General features: G+C 58.8%; 1 protein-coding gene across 24 annotated transcripts in view; it reads right to left on the reverse strand.

The window, feature by feature from the left end:
* JAKMIP3 (Janus kinase and microtubule interacting protein 3) overlaps positions 1–17507 on the reverse strand; it is a 91932-nt gene that overhangs the window by 56750 nt on the left and 17675 nt on the right. The window contains exon 1 of one of the 24 annotated variants that reach the window (XR_011382178.1): positions 7677–8287. The exons of 22 other annotated variants lie outside the window; for them this stretch is intronic. The gene's annotated coding sequence lies outside the window, so the exon portion shown is untranslated. Of the gene's footprint in view, positions 1–7676; positions 8288–17507 lie in introns of those variants that run through there. One more of the 24 variants, XM_051830097.2, reaches the window with a different exon arrangement.

Here is a 17507-nt window from a genome sequence, read left to right on the forward strand (position 1 = left end):
CAGAAAAACAGGAGATGCAAATACTTCCCAAACCATTTTATGAGACCAACACAGTAGGGATCAAAACTAGGCCAAGATGCTACAGGACGGGCGGATGCCGTGGCACCGTGGGCCGAGCCATTGCCTGGCACCCCCACATCCTACACTGGAGCGCCAGGTCAGAGCCCAGCTTCCTGCTCGTGGTCTGCGAAGCAGCAGATCATGGCTCAAGCACCACCCGTGCGGGAAGCCTGTCTGGAGCCCTGGGTCCTGGCTACAGCCTGGCCCAGCCCTGACCACCATGGCCATTTGGGGAGTGAACAATCAGATGTGTACGTCCCTCTGCCTTTCAAATACATCTTTAATGAAACAGTGCTAACCACCGCATGACAGTGAGAAACCTATGCTACCATTGCCAGTGAAAAATCTTCCAACATAGGAACATCTATTCTCACCACTTCTGCTCAACATTGTATTTAAAAAAAAAAAAACACTCAAAACTGAAAGGTACACCAAACATAAATGTGAAGTAAATAATTTTTATTCAAAAATTAAGATCTCAAAGAATCTACCCCATAACAAACAAGTGGATTTAGCAAATTAAAAGGATTATAAGTCAAAAAACTTCTAATATCAATTATTTTTCTGCATACTAGGAACAATTTCATTCCTTTTTTTTTTTTCCAAAGATTTATTTACTTATTTGAAAGGCAGAGTTAGAGAGGCAGAGAGAGACAGAGAAAGGTCTTCCATCCACTGGTTCACTCCCAAGACGGCCACAACGGCCGGAGCTGGGCTGATCCAAAGCCAGGAGCCAGGAGCTTCTTCCAGATCTCCCATGCAGGTGCAGGGGGCCAAGCACTTGGGCCATCTTCTACTGCTTTCCCAGGCCACAGCAGAGAGCTGGATCAGAAGAGGAGCAGCCAGGACTTGAACCAGCACCCATATGGGATGCCAGCACTGCAGGCGGTTTTATCAGCTACGCCACAGCGTCGGCCCCAACAATTTTCTTTCAGAAGGATACCATTTATAATATCACTAAGCTAATATGAAACAAATAAATCTGATAAAATGTTTGCAATATTTGCACACTTTTATGCCACACACATTCACAAGAGAAAATCACAAATGACTAAAATAAACAGGGAGGGGGGCCGGCGCTGTGGCACAACCAGTAAAGCCTCCATCTGCAGCACCGGCATCCCATATGGGCGCTGGTTCAAGTCCCAGCTGCTCCACTTCTAATCCAGCTCTCTGCTATGGCCTGGGAAAGCAGCGAAGGATAGGTGAAATCCTTTGGCCCCTGCACCCACATGGGAGACCCGGAAGAAGCTCCTGGCTCCTGGTTTCAGATTGGCCTAGGTCTGGCTGTTGTGGCCATTCGGGGAGTGAACCAGCAGACAGAAGAACTCTCTGTCTCTCTCTGCAACTCTACCTCTCGAATAAATAAATCTAAAAAAAAAAAAAAACTCCTGACACGTCCAATCACATGGACAAGTCTCAAAATAATTATGAGTGAAAGAAACCAGCCCTTAAAAATGCCTACGGTTGGCCAACGCCGTGGCCCACTTGGCTAATCCTCCACCTGCAGCGCCGGCACCCCGGGTTCTAGTCCCGGTTGGGGCACCGAGTACTAGTCCTGGTTGCTCCTCTTCCAGTCCAGCTCTCTGCTGTGGCCCGGGAAGGGCTGCGGAGGATGGCCCAAGTGCTTGGGCCCTGCACCCGCATGGGAGACCAGGAGGAAGTACCCAGCTCCTGGCTTCAGATCGGCGCAGCACCGGCCGTAGTGGCCATTAGGGGAGTGAACCAACAGAAGGAAGACCTTTCTCTCTGTCTCTCTCTCTCACTGTCTAACTCTGCCTGGCAAAAAATAAAAATAAAAAATGCCTACGGTACGATTCCATTTATAGCGATTCTAGAAAAGAGAACTCCATGGGGGCAGAAGCAGATGCATGTGCGCCTGGCGTGTTGCCAGGGAGGGCAGGAAGCAAGAGTCACAGAGGACTGGAAACACTTCGACCAAACCTGCAGTGTCATGGAAAGCCTGCAAACAACCTAAACAATTAAGTTTCTGCACAGTGAAGCATCGTGCAAAGTGATATCTAAGGCACATTTACTCTAAAAATCAAGGCTGGTGACACAAGGGGAAAAGGCAGAAAACAAAACTAACTGATAGAATGATCTTAACCATGCCAAAAACAAAGAAAAATAAAGAGGGAAATATTCCCAAATTTTAATAATTTATGGGTGCTGGAAGAATGTAATTCTTTTTCATCTCCTTTCCTCAATTTCTAAAATCTTCCATGAGAAAGTATGAGGGACTTCAAAAAGTACAGAGACACTGGAATTAAAAAATAAGTCCATTTTGGTGCAGAAAGTATCTGAATCCCTGCACAGCTTTTCACAACATGCATCTCCCAGGGAGTTTCTGAGGGTCCCTGACAGCCACGTGACAGGAAGGGGCGGGTGTTGTGGTGCAGCTCGCAGCCACTCGTGACCCCAGGACCCACGCTGGGGTGCCGGCTGCAGTCCGGCACACTCAGCCTCCAGGCCCCTCCTGCCGATATTCCCGGGAAGGTGGTGAATGGCCGAGTGCTTAGGTCTCTGCCTCCCATGTGGGAGACCCAGACAGAATCCCACATCCTGGTTTCGGCCTGGTCCAGCCCCAGCCATTGCAGCCGTCTGGGGAGTGAGCGAGCAGATGGGGCTACCTTTCCCTCTCAGATAAACAAATCGCTCTGTGGAAACAGAAAACACACCAGGGACCGCTGTCCCACCAGTACCTGCTGGGGAGTCTCAGAGAAGCAGGGGATCGAGTGTCTGTCTCCAAGCCCATCACCTGTGCACAGACACCGGCTCTTCTTTCTGGATTTGTCCAGAATCATTCCAACTGCCCCAGCACTGCAGCAGGGGTCCCTCGGGACAAGACGGTCAGCAGGCGCCTCAGGGGCTCTTTAAGAGCCAGGAGATCGGACTGCTCTTTAGTTAAATACGACAACACGGGAAGGCAGGTGCCAGGCTGCTCCAGAAACGCCCCCCCAGCCTGTGGACTCACAGGAACAAATACGCACACACACATACACACATGCAGGCACACACGTGTGTACAGACACATGTGTTTATACATGTGTGTGGACATGTGTGCATACTCACAGACATGTTCATGATGCGATGCATACTTGGTGCACACATACATGTGTGCATGCACACATGCAGAAAGAGAACATGGAAAGACCTAGAAACAATCTGGATCTGCTCCACATGGACGCCGCGTGGTAAGTCATAATTTGAAGACTTCAGAAGCGGCAGATTAAGAAGTGCTCTGAGGGGGATGACGGATGGACTGTCCAGAGGTGGACCTGAGTGGGTGCCTGGAGTGGGTGCTGAGACCCCACAGGGCACCAGCGTGGCGGACACTCGCCCCTGCGCTGTGCCCCCACGGCCCACTCGGGTGCAGGACACCCCAGGCAGGTTTGGCCGAGACTCAGGTACGTTCTTGGGCAGCCGATGCACTGACCGCCACTCCGGAGCTCAGCGAGCACTTGCTGACCACACCCGGCAGCCATGGGCTTGGAAAAGCACCCGGGCCACCAACCCCTCGGCCCAGCGCCACCACAGCCTCACTTTCTGGTCAGGGTGCATCTTCCTCTGCTCCGAGAGTGCACCCGGTGCAGGCCACGCAGGCTGCACAGGGGCAGACTGTGCTTTTTAACAAAGTTGAAATGGGTGCGCCAGCTGGCTGCAGCAGGGGGCCAGCCACGGACACCTGTGGACATGGGGATGAGGGCAGATTCACCCAGGGCGGTGCCCCGCATCCCGTGAGCTTCAGGGACAGTCTGAGTTCTAACTCCTCCCGATGAGAGCCCCCTAGATGGCCGGCAGGGGACCACACGCAGAGGGGAAGGCTCAAGGTCCTTCCTGCTTTTTTTAAGATTTATTTTATTTATTTGAAAGATAGTTACAAAGAGAGGTAGAGCCAGAGAGAGAGAGAGAAAAGTCTTCTATCCGCTGGTTCACTCCCCAAACGCAAAGGCCAGGGCTGAGCTGATACAACGCCAGGAGCCAGGAGCTTCTTCCAGGTCTCCCAAGTGGGTTCAGGGGCCCAAGCACTACTTTCCCAGGCCATAGCAGAGAGCTGGATCGGAAGAGGAGCAGCCAGCACTCGAACTGGCTCCTATATGGATGTGGGCACTGCAGGTCAGGGCTTTAACTCGCTGCGCCACAGCGCCAGCCCTTCCTTCCTGCTTTGACACCTCCCCACCATCAAGATCTTGCTGCATCTCAGCACCACCACCACCACCACCACCACCACCACCATCTCCACCACCACTATCACCACCACCACCATCACATCATCACATCACCACCATCTCCACCACCATCACCACCATCTCCACCACCACCACCAACACCACCACTACCACCACCACTATCACCACCAATATCTCCACCATCACCACCACCATCTCCACCACCACCTCCACCACCACCTGCACCACCAACATCACACCACCACCACATCACCACCATCTCCACCACCATCACCACCACCATCTCCACCACCACCACCACCACCACCACCACTACCACCACCACTACCACCATCTCCACCACCATCACCACCACCACCACCATCACCACCACCACCATCTCCACCATCACCACCACCACCATCTCCACCACCCTCACCACCACCACCACCACCATCACCACCATCACCACCACCACCACCATCTCCACCACCCTCACCACCACCATCTCCACCACCATCACCACCACCATCACCACCATCTCCACCACCATCACCACCACCACTACCACCATCTCCACCACCATCACCATCATCTCCACCACCATCTCCACCACACCATCACCACCATCTCCACCACCACCACCACTACCACCACCACCATCTCCACCACCACCACCACCACCACCATCTCCACCACCACCATCTCCACCACCACCACCACCACTACCACCACCATCTCCACCGTCTCCACCACCACCACCACCACTACCACCACCACTACCACCACCACCACCACCACCACCACCATCTCTCTACCACCACCCCAGCGTGGGCCTGGGAGACCTGGGTGTAGCAGGGACAAAAGGTTCCAGCCTCTAGACCTCTGACTCCACCTCCCAGGCAGCTTCCCCATGGCTGCCCACCCCCACCAGGACCCACACAGGGTTCTGCAGGCAGGAAGGCCCTGGGTCCTCAGTCAGAAGGGGACAGCTGCCCGCCAGGCGAGGCCGACCCAGGACGAGCAGCAGGGAGCCCCAGGCAGACAGCACGGCTGGGGTGGGGTTCCTGGCCCCGGGGAACTCCATGTCCCGCCCATCAGCTGGAGGCTCCAAGCTCCCCATCTTCCATACTCTCGGCATGGGGCTAACCAACCTGCAGAGGCCCTGGTCTTGGACTGTCACAACCCTCCAGAGTCAAATCCTAGACAGAACCATGGGACTCCTTTCACTGGGTTCAGAGCCTGAACAGGATTTGCCGGGGATCCATGCCTTGTGACACCACTGCCAGCTGAGCCCATCTGGGTGCCAGCCCCAGAAGTTTCTGAGGCACAGGTAAGCACTGGTTCCTTCCAGCACCTTCCAGCAGGATGCCACGGGGACACACACCTGGCCCCACCCTCTACAAGGCACCTGGTGCCGCGAGGTGGACAGGAGCAGGTGGTCTGCGCCCCAAGGGACACCTCACGCCACCCAGGGTGTGGGTGTTGGGTGGCGGACAACAGGGCCACGTCCGGGATAAGAACACGCCCAAGAGGTCATGCGGGAGGACCAGGAGCTGCCGTCTCTGTAGCTCCCTGGACTTCCCACCTGTGCTAACCAGGCCACCCCGGGAAAACACCATCGCCTGGAGCTCATCGCCTGGCATGTCCGGAAACCAGAGGGAAGGAAATGCCACCTGTCCAGAGGAGTCCCCCGTCCACACTGCCCATGGCCAAGATGACCTTCAAAGAACCGCCACGTGCCTGCTGTTCTTGCAGCCGCCAGCCCAGCCTGCCGTGAGCTCCCTGCTGTGGGGACGCCCAGCAGCTCAGAGGCTGTGGGGACTCCTGGGGGACCCAGCACGGCAACAGGAACTCAGGGCGCGCTGCCATGCCGCACCCCTCAGACAGATCAGAGACTACCACAAAAGGCACTCTCGCTGCAAACACGCACCCATGGGACAAACACGCACCCTCGCTACAAACACGCACCCGTGGGACAAACACGCACCTTCGCTTCAAACACGCACCCATGGGGCAAACACGCACCCTCGCTTCGAACACGCACCCTCGCTTCAAACACGCACCCATGGGGCAAACACGCACCCTCGCTACAAACACGCACCCTCAGTACAAACACGCACCCGTGGGGCAAACACGCACTCTCGCTACAAACACGCACCCTCGCTACAAACACGCACCCTCAGTACAAACACGCACCCGTGGGGCAAACACGCACCCTCGCTACAAACACGCACCCATGGGGCAAACACGCACCCTCGCTACAAACACACACCCATGGGGCAAACACGCACTCTCGCTACAAACACGCACCCGTGGGACAAACACGCACCCTCACTACAAACATGCACCCTCACTACAAACACGCATCCTCGCTACAAACACGCACCCATGGGGCAAACACGCACCCATGGGGCAAACACGCACCCTCACTACAAACACGCATCCTCGCTACAAACACGCACCCGTGGGGCCCTCAACCAGACCCTCCTCTACCTTCTGCCATCCCCACAGAGCACATCCAAGCGTGAACCTTTTCCTTGTCACACTGAGGTCCCTGCACAGCCTGGCCACTCCTCCACTGTGCTGTCCTCGGGAACCGGGGGTTGGTCCACTCCCAACGGCTCCAGGCCGGAGAGCTGAAGAAGGTGCTCTCTCCGTCCTGCTCTGGTCCAGGCTGGGAACCCGGAAAAGCTGCTTCTCCCAGGCTGTGATCCAGAACAAAACGCACGGCCACGGCCGGCACTCACAGCCTCGGCTTGCAGTTTCATAACCAACCTCAGCCACGCCTTGTTAAGGTCATCTCCTAACTACCTGAAACACTGCCCAGCACAGCCCCCAGCCCCAACTGGCAGGGGAGTCTCTGAACAAGAGGGGAAACCGAGGCACAGTCCCTGCACAGTAACTGCTGTCAGAGAGCAAGCTGGTTCGTGATGGGGTTCTGATGAGATGTCGCCATCCAATCAGAAGACAGGCAGGCGCCAAGCAGCCGGCCATACACGTGACCCACGTTCAAGAGGAAAACACACCCAAGCCACACCCCTCCCCAGGGCATCCGAGGCCTCCCAGGCTGGGCGCTGGCTCCATGATTCTCACCAGAGCCAGCCGGAGCAAAGTCACATCCTAGGGTCCCTCCAACACAAGGCTCCAGGAAATAAACACCCATGCTGTAAAAAACAGAACAGAACAAAACAAAACAAAACAAAACCCCTGCCTGCTGTGGCCTCTGCCAGGAGCTGCAGGGCACGGATGGGGCGAGGGCCACCGGGCGCCAGCCCCGCTGCTCTCTGCACACGAACGTGGCGTCTTCTCCACACTGTTACCTGCCTGGTGACACAGTCTGCTCACCAGACAGCCACGGGTGCAGCGACCTGGGCACACACAAGACAGAGCAGCCCCGCAGCGGGGAAGCCCGGCACTGCTCCCCAGCCCAGCTCCGCTCCTCACCGGCTCTCATCCTGACCGTGGGAATCTTCCCGGCTTGGATTCCGAGCGGCTTGCGCGTGTCCGCTCCCGGCTCTATGACTCAGCACACAGCGGCTGCTCTCTTCAGAGGGAGTTTACCAGGCTACGGCTGCACGCTGCACTGGGGGAGGAACCATCTCCCGAGCTGGGCGCTCCTTGGCAGGGCCTTCCTTCCGCCAGGATGGCCGTGTGCTCGGCCCAGCGCCTCTCCTGGGCTCGGACGCCCGTCACCACTGCTGCTGCTGGATTCCGACAGCTAATCCCGCCTCTGCCTGGGTCACCACGTCCACAGCAGGACGCAGCTCCTGGGGCTGCCTCCAGTCAGAGAAATGCACTCAGGGGTTCACAGGGCACTTCCAAAGCAGGCACCAGGCCCGCACCAGAGCAAACGCGTCTTCTGGCTCCACTCCCCGTGAGCTCTGCGTGCACGCGAGACGCAGCTGAGGCCAGGGACAGGCGCCCTTCCCCTCTCAGAGGCAGTTTTCACTCTAAGTGGTGTGGAGTTTCTACCCTTTAAATGCTGGGATGTGGCCGTGGAGATGACGGGGGAGGGGGGGTGTGCGGCCCACAGACTAGCACCCTTCTGCACAGGTGCTGAGAGCGGCTCATCTCCCCCCCACTGCCCCACCCCCGCAGGAAGCCCCCGCTGAGCTCGCTTAGCTGCCCAGTAGGACATGCAGGCCTTGAAGCTTCCAAGCAGGGCACTCAGAGTCCATCTCTGAGGCTGTTAAAGGACAACACCTGTGAGGCTGCATCTGCGCCCGGAGCCCAGGGTGGCTGTGGGTAGGTGGCCAGCAAGGATCCGACGACCCCACCCCACCCGGCCAGCTCTGCCCCTTCCAGTGGGATCCAAATGCCCTTTCACCCCAAATCTGAGACCCATGAAACCAAGAGGAGCCCACAGAGGAAACACCAATGACAGGATGTGAAATGACCACAGTGACGCAGGGAAATCAGCCGTCACTCACGTTACTGCTTCTTCAACAAACCAGAACAAATCACCAGGTCGTTCGCCCTTGCTGCACCTCTGACAAGATATCCTGGTGACAGTGACAACACTGGAATGACAAACACTGCTCTATCGTCCAAGCTCTACACCAACCTGTGTGACAGCCACTGGGCAGCCGCTGTCACTGCTGACCTGAGTTACGGCCACTGGACACCTGCTGTCACTGCTGACCTGTGTGGTGGCCACTGGGCAGCTGCTATCACTGCTGCCTCTGTTTCACAGGGGAGAAAACCCACTGTGCTATAATCGGGGCCACCCGCCCAGGGTCACACAACTGATAGGTGCCGGGGCCAAATTCAAATCCAGGGCCAGGTCTCCAGCCCCCTCTGAGACGCACCAGACAAGTTCCTGAAGCCTGGATGTCCACTGGGGTCAGCTGGGGCCCCCAGGCTCCACCTCGAGAGTGGGGGCTCTGTCAGTGGAAGCACCCACAGCCCCTGCTTCCAGAGCCCAAGAAATGACTCAGTAACAGCACGGGCGCCGATCCTCCTTCTGTGCCGAGTGCTGGAACCTACCCTGTGCCGGGTACGGATCTAAGAGCTTCAAACACAACTCATTTAAGGGTGGCACGGTAATGCTGAGAGCGAGAAGCATCTTAAACGCCCAGCAACAGAGCAGGGCTCCCACACGAGGACGTGGGCGGCTCACCGTCAGGTTCTGACGAGGTGGCTAAGACAGGTCCGTGGGGCGTGAGCACACAACACCTTGAAAACAAGCGTCTGTGTCGTGGTCACTGAAAAGCACAAAGTCTGCACGTGCAAACCCCAAACCCAAAGCAGCCACAGGGGCTCTGCGCACTACATGAGCACACACGCACGGCTCTGCACACTACACGAGCACACACACACGGCTCTGCACACTACACGGGCACACACGCACGGCCTCTGCACACTACACGGGCACACACGCACGGCTCTGCACACTACACGAGCACACACGGCCTCTGCACGCTACACGGGCACACACGCACGGCTCTGCACACTACACGGGCACACACGCACGGCTCTGCACACTACACGGGCACACACGCATGGCCTCTGCACACTACACGGGCACACACGCACGGCCTCTGCACGCTACACGGGCACACATGCATGGCTCTGCACCACACAGGCACGTGTGCACAGCTCTGTCTGCACGGCACGGGCACAGATGCACAGCTCTGTGTCTGCACCACACGGGCACGGATGCATGATCAAGCTGGTGCTCCCTGATTTTGAAAAGTAACAACCGGAGCCCTACTTCAGCATCCTTTTACAACTGTCACTCCACACGCACCCTGGTGGCTGCCCTGTTTCTGCATCGTGAACCTCCGGCCCCTCACTGCCCCTCACTGCCCCTCACTGCTCTGCATCCTGGCGCCAAGCCTCTGGCTGGTCCCGCTCAGCACTCACCTTGACCCTGGCCCTCAGGAGCTTTAGGGTCACTCACTACCCCACCTCTCCCCCGCGTCTGTCTCTTGTCCAGAACTCAGGTGTGCACAGACACTGATGGAGATTCTTCCTCAAGGCTTCACGGCTCTGCTCCCCCTCCTGGGTTCTTCTCATTGGAAAACCAAGCGTGCATTCTGCTCACAGGCCTGGGCCAGCCCTCTCCTGCATGGGGGACCCTGCAGTCCATCCCACCGTCTGCATCAGTCACAGTCCCCTCCTGCAACTGTGGAGCAGACCCCAGGGTCCAAGGCCACTGCCACCTCCTGCTCTTCCGACCTGGCTGCTCACCGTCAGCCGTCGAGTTCAGAGGCAGTGGAACCAAGCTGAGGTTCTCCTAACCGGAAGAGGAAGCCATCTGACACGGGGTCTCCCGCTCGGTTCTCCACTCACACAGGGCTCTGCTGTGCCTCCCAATGGAAAAGCCAGGCTTTCGTCTGTGAGGGTACAGCCCCCGGAGGGGCCGAGGTGGCCAAGTTTGAGTTCCCTGCAGCCAAGTTTCATTGCCTCTTCCAGGCCCGCAGTGGGCATGAAAACTCAGGCCTCTGAGGGGGGCCAGCACATAGCCCCGCCCACAGCAGCCGAGGCTGCGGCTCCTGGGTTCAGAGCCCCCTCCCTCGTTCCGCTGAGCTGCAGAAAACCACAGTCACGCTCCCGCCCACATCATGGGGAGCTGGTGCAGGACGGCGCTCAACTGGCCGCCTCCCCAGCAAACCAGCAGCTCCACCTGGACACACAAACACTTCAAGTCACCCCCCGACACCCCAGCGCTGCTCCATGGTGACATCAGCTCTGTTCCTGGAAATGTGAACCTGTGAACCCCCGGCCGTGGCTCCACGTCCTCCAAGCAGCAGCTCTGATACCACACCTGCCTGTCCTGCAGGTGGGAGGTGCCCGCGCCACAGCGGCCCCCAAGCCCTGCGGCTGCCATGTTCCTCCCAAGCAGCTCTGACACCTCTCTGGAGACCACATGGCCCCTGCGCAGCCTCGAGGCTGGGCTTGCAGGGGACTTGTCCCCAGCACCATCTGACACCGTGGAGGCGGAGGCCGGAGGGCCGGTGGCAGGGACAGGGCAGCAGGGCCCAGTCGGCTTTTCCTCCCACACAGGGCAAGCGGGCATCCCTGCTGTGGCCCTGGTTACCGTGTGAAATGCCGGTTACTTAGAACTAGATGAACACTGGCATTTCTGATCCCAACTCAGGCAAGCCCATCTCTTGCACCTTTGTCCTCCATTCACAGCAAACACCAATCACGTCAGAGAGGAGCACGCACACATGGCCAGGGCACAGGTGTATCCTGGTGGGCACAGAGTTGATGTCGCTAAGACATGTCACCATGATGCGCAGTGCCGGCCGTTCCTCCAAAAGCTGACCCTGCCTGGTGGGTGCCGACAGCCAACGGGAGCCCCCAAAGGAAGCTCCCCTGGGGAGACTAACTCCCCTTGCAGCCCACAGGCAAGATCATCTTACGCCAACAAAATCTCTGCAGCCCAAGGCCCTCGAGGGGGACCCTGCGTCCCCAGGCAGAGGCGAGGTGCTCCTGAGGAGCCTGGGCGGAGAGCAAGCACAGTGCCCAGGGACGCCTGCCCTAAGGGGTCCTCAGTGCTGGGAGTACATGACGCCCAGGCCCCTCACCCCACACCTGCAGCAGGCCTGCTCACCCGAGCTCCACGCCAAAGGCCACGAAGTGGCAGCATACGAGGCCATCTGCCCCATTTGCTTAAGAGTGCTGTCCATCAAGGGGACACTAGTGTGTCCATGAACCCAGCTGCCCCACTGCTCCATGTAAGCAACCCCACATGCGTGTGCACATGCACACCTGCACAAAGCCAGGGTCACTGCCAGACCCACCTGCTGTTTACCTGACCTCGCTGGGAGCCACCCCCACCCCGAGGGAGCCTGGGACCAGAAGCAGGCAGGCTGGCTCCACCCTGTAGTTCCCTGCCAGCCCCAGCGCACACACACCAAGCAAATCACAACGAATCTCATTAGAGCAAACATTTGCCCACGGACAGCAAGGGTTAGGTTTCGACAGAAACAAACTGAAAAAGGCTCCAGAAAGATTGGCCCTGCCTTCACAGATGTGTGACCACTGCACTTGCTCTGTGTTACGAAGACGTACAAACGCCCCAGACTGCGAGACCTCAGCGGCTTGGTCTCTCTACTGGCCCCTCCACTAGTCCGGAGTTTCTCTTTTTCTTACTTAAATAAAACTTTGCTGCTTCTCTCACTCTGGTGTCTGGGCTCGCCAGAACACGAGCCCGGACTCATCTCACCACTTTCCTGCAACTTCTCCTCCACTCCCTCCTGATGCTGCTCCCCTGCACACCTGTGCCTGACGCACCTGTGCCTGACGCACCTGTGCCTGATGCACCTGCAGCCTGGACGCACCTGTGCCTGACGCACCTGTGCCTGACGCACCTGCAGCCTGGACGCACCTGTGCCTGACGCACCTGTGCCTGACGCACCTGCAGCCTGGACGCACCTGTGCCTGACGCACCTGTGCCTGACGCACCTGTGCCTGACACACCTGTGCCTGACACACCTGCAGCCTGGATGCACCTGCAGCCTGACGCACCTGTGCCTGACGCACCTGTGCCTGACGCACCTGCAGCCTGGACGCACCTGTGCCTGACGCACCTGCAGCCTGGACGCACCTGTGCCTGACGCACCTGTGCCTGACGCACCTGTGCCTGACGCACCTGTGCCTGACACACCTGCAGCCTGGACGCACCTGTGCCTGACACACCTGTGCCTGCACTCTGGGGTTGGCACGGCCAGCAGCAGCTGCTGCTTCTAGGATCCCTGTTAACCACAGCTTCAGAAATCAACGGCTTCACCTGTTTTGTATTTCCATACACGGATGCTAAAAAAGCACTTTGCCAGGTGAAGGCCACCTTGTGCCAAAGGCATTGCCAACTCTGTGACAATAAACTAAGCCCCACGACCCTAATCTCTGACCCACACCACTGGCCTGGCTCCCACAGGGCCTAAGGGACACAGCCACCCATGCACGGAGGTTGCTGACCACCACTGCTGGGCAGCCCCAAGACAACTCTGGCTGGCCCTGCGTCAGCCAACAGAAGGACACGGGCCCTGGACAGGGCCCCAGCTGTGGGCACTCTTGTCTGACTCCCCCTCCACCCTCTCCCTGGCCTGTAGGCACCAGGCTGTGCTGGGCACGCAGCTCCATTATGTGCCTTGCTAATGAGCAAGCTGAATCCAAAGCCACGGCAAAGAATACACTGCATTCACGCCAGGCGGCGAGGGAGGCAGCCGCCCCGGTCTCAGCCCCTTTCATGGGCGGCACAGGCACAGCTGCCTTCTTGCCAGCCCACAAGTGCCCAGCCTTCCTGCCACACTCAGGGAAAAGTGGAGGACTGCACCTGAGAGGACACAAAGCCCAGGGTGAGGACAGTTACAGTGGCACCTGCCAGGTGACTGAAGAGTCCCTGCCCGGGCTCACTGCTCTGTCCCACCAGACCCAAAACAGCCCACAGGGCAGGCATGTCCTGCCAGGCGTCCCTGTGTCCCACATGTCCCTGTCTTGTCACACGTCCCCCTGTCCTGTCACAAGTCCCTCTGTTCTGCTGCATATCCCCATGTCCCGCCACGTGTCTGTCGGCCCAGTGCAGCCACAGCCAGCTCTCGAGGGGCCTGGCCTAGGCACCTGGCTGCACCTCCCACCTGCTCAGCACTCTCTCACTCACAGCCTGGACCTGCACAGGAGCCAATGCCCCGGGGATGCCTGGCAAGCAGGGAATGGGCCAGGACATACTGTCCCCTCCTCCCTTCTGAGGCCACCACCCAGTGACCCAAGACACACAGCCTCCTCCCCTCACTCCGCACTCAGCCTTCCAGTCCTCATTCCTGCTCCCTGGAGTCCCTTCCTGAAACATGCTCCCTGCACACAAGGCCTCATCTCGGTTTGCTGGGGGCAGGGTGAGCTCTGCTGGGACCTGGGCTGAGAGCAGCCCCCAGGTGGGATCCCAGAACCCCGGATGCTGTCGTGGATCAGCTGCCCTTGACAGGGCTGCTTGTGTGCGGCAGCGATGCCCTGGCCTTCCTGGCATCCCGGCAGTGGGTGGGGATGTGGAGCAGGCAGAGCTGGGAGCCGGGAGATCCACCTGACGCCCAGGGCCCATGTGGTTGTGGGGTCCACTTCAGTGGCTTGGCATAAAGAGAATGACAGGTTAGTTTGCCCAGCATCCAGCTCGGGCCACACTTCTAGAGTTCACAGCAGCAGATTAACACCCCGTGTCCCTCAGCCACTAGCCCCAGGTCCCAGAACCAACTGTGAAGGCAGAAGAGCCACAGGGGGGACACAGTTGATCTCTGGGGACAAAACACATAAACTGGAGACTCGGGTGGGGGCAGCCAGGTGGACGTCCTGGGCCAGGGGAGCATCTCCTGTTGCATGCCAGGGGCAGGCAGCCCTCATCTGAGATGCTGAACACAACGTGGTAGAGGCCATCCTGAGACATCAGCCCGCCCTTCTCAAAACTCACCCCTCATCCCCACCCCAGGCTGGGGACCACCGTGATCGCGGCAAACACGGGGACCACGGCAAGCACGGGGACCACGGCAAACACGGGGACCACGGCAAACATGGGGACCACGGCAAATACGGGGACCATGGCAAACACGGGGACCACGGCAATTACGGGGACCATGGCAAACACGGGGACCACGGCAAACATGGGGACCACGGCAAACACGGGACCACAGCAAACACGGGGACCACACAGCAAGCACGGGGACCACAGCAAACACGGGGACCACGGCAAACACGGGACCACGGCAAACACGGGGACCATAGCAAGCACGGGGACCACGGCAAACATGGGGACCATGGCAAACACAGGGACCACAGCAACAAAGTCCCTGCTATGGGAGGAGCCCACAGAGGCCAGGGGGCCCCACGATGAGGCAGGGGGGAGGAAAATGCAGGGGATACCTCAGGTTTCGACTGAGAGCAGAGAACTGGGCTACAGAGTAGACGCTTTACTGATGTGAAAGTGCCCCCCCCACCGGATATGAGGCTTAATTAAGGCCCTGGCAAGAAAGACCAGCTGGGGTCGCACCCACCCTGCCGCAGGGACAGCCTTGGGGAGCCCAGGTGTGCAGTGCAGAGCATGGGCCTGGAACAGCCCTGCTGCTGCTGCAGACCAGGTCCCGGGACGGGCACCCAGCACCTCCACATGACCACGCTCCCTGCAGGCCCTGGAGGACAGCCCCCCTGCAGGGAACCAGCTCCCAGCACCCAGGACAATGACAAGACTCCAGGGTGGCAGGGCTGGGCGCCCAGACTACAACTGACAACAGCCAACGACAAGAGTGGGGCCTGATGAGTGTGACCTGAGGACAGTGGATCAGATGCCTGGGGCCACCATGGGAGCCTCAGCGCCCCCACCCCATGACCACACCAAAGCCAAATCTCAGACCAGAGCCCTCAGGACAGGGGTGGTTGACCCCCTGAGGACCTACAGAACCACAGTACTGGTCACAAATGTTCCCCCAGTTCCTCCCAGGGCTACAGCCACATAGGTACCTCAGGAAGGAGATAAGCCCAGGTTTTTTGAGGTGGCGGGTCGTAGGGCCTGTGGCAGCCCCGACACCAAGGGGCCCAGTGAGCATGGAGGCAGAGGCAGCCCTGGCTCCCACTGGCAGAGCTGTGACCCTCTTAGCCGGCAGCACCCCTGCTCCCAGTCACAACAAGGAGCATTCAAACGGAGCCCCAGAAGCCACACCCGACACCCCACAGCCCAGCCAAGCTAGCAAATTAGAGGAAACACTTTCTACGCCCAGAAGAATCAGAAATCAGCACTCAACTGGGTTCACCTGAGTGGCCCCAGGAACGAACCAACCAATGAGAGCCGTGGATCAGGAGCGCCACACACAGCCGAGCACTGCCCCCACTGGCAGGTGCAGCGCTGAGTGCAGTGTCTCCACCGCCAACTTGCAAAGCTGGGTGCTCGGCCATGCCCTAGCAGCCTGGCCACTTCACGCAGACCCCATCACAAGGACGGCCATGCAGTCCACTCCATGTGGGAGCACAGCCATCACCCCACCTGGCCCTATGGCTCAGCACAGCGTGGACCACAGGGACCCCGGCCACCCTGGCAACCTGCAGACCAACTCGCTGGCCCAGCACTGGGAGGAGGACTCCAGTGGCGCTGTGGCTCTGTGAGCACACAGTGGGGCAGAAGGCTAGGTTCTCAGGCACCAGCACACAGCGCCTGAGGCCTGTTGGCAGCAATGGCTGCAGCTTCTCGCAATGACACACACCAGGCAGACCACAAACACAACAGAAGCCACAGCAGAAGAGGGGCACCCACATTTGTTACCTGACATCAAGACGCCCAGGAGACAGAAGGAGAACCCATGAAGAGCCCTCCGCGGGCAGCTGAGGGACGGCAGAGAAAACAGCCAGCACCCAGCAAGCCAACCCAGCTCCGCGCTCTGACCAATGACCCCATCACACGGCCTCAGGGCAGGGCTGCGGCTGTTGGACACAGGAGCTCATCGTGCAGAGGAACACGGTGCCGCCGAGCAGTCACTGCAACCCGGACACTGTGGAACCTGCATCCCCACTGGAGGGCTGCTCCAATTCCAGCTCCGGTTCTGATTCCAGCTTCCTGGAAGCATTTGGTTCCCTGACACCCACGTGGGAGAGCCAGATTGAGTTCCTGGCTCCTGGCTTCGACCTAGCCCAGCTCTGAACATTGCCGGCATGAGGACGTCAATCAGAAGAAAGCTCCCTGTTGGTCTCTCCCTGTGTCTGCCTTTTAAGCAAAGAAAGAAAAACAAAAACCTCATCTGTTGCCAAGCCTCCTATCGGAGAAAATCTCTGCCTCAGACTGCACTGAGGACACTGGATCGCCTTCACGCAAGGCTGGGGGGAAAGCGGGAGGTGGGGTGGGACAGACGGCTTTGCCCTGACCTGTCTGTGGACATCCCCGCCGCCACCCCCAGCGCTGTCCTTCTCGCTTGAGCCCTTGAGGGTCTCAAGCCCTCATCCACTTGCGTGCCCCTGGACTTCCTGAGGATGAAGCTTGGGTCGGACCCGCTTCTCAAACCGCCACCGGCCCGGCTAAGCACCAGATATGCTGCACAGCGTGGGCACCAGAGACCTGCAAACCCAGGACCTGCCAGGCCACCATGAAGTCCAGGGACTTGGTGGCTCCAGGGCAGCAGGCACCAGTGTCCACTCCAAGTTGCCTCCTAAAGCCCCCAACGTGCGGCCTCCGACAGTCCCTCACTGCCAGCAGGAAGCACACGAGCCCAGACACCACTCGCAGCCAAGAGCCGGCACCCTGCGGTGCTTTCCAGGCTTTCTGGAGGCTCACTCCACGGCCACACGGCGGCTTCCATG

The sequence above is a fragment of the Oryctolagus cuniculus genome, chromosome 15 (genome assembly GCF_964237555.1).
Source record: "Oryctolagus cuniculus chromosome 15, mOryCun1.1, whole genome shotgun sequence".
NCBI classification, from domain to species: domain Eukaryota; kingdom Metazoa; phylum Chordata; class Mammalia; order Lagomorpha; family Leporidae; genus Oryctolagus; species Oryctolagus cuniculus.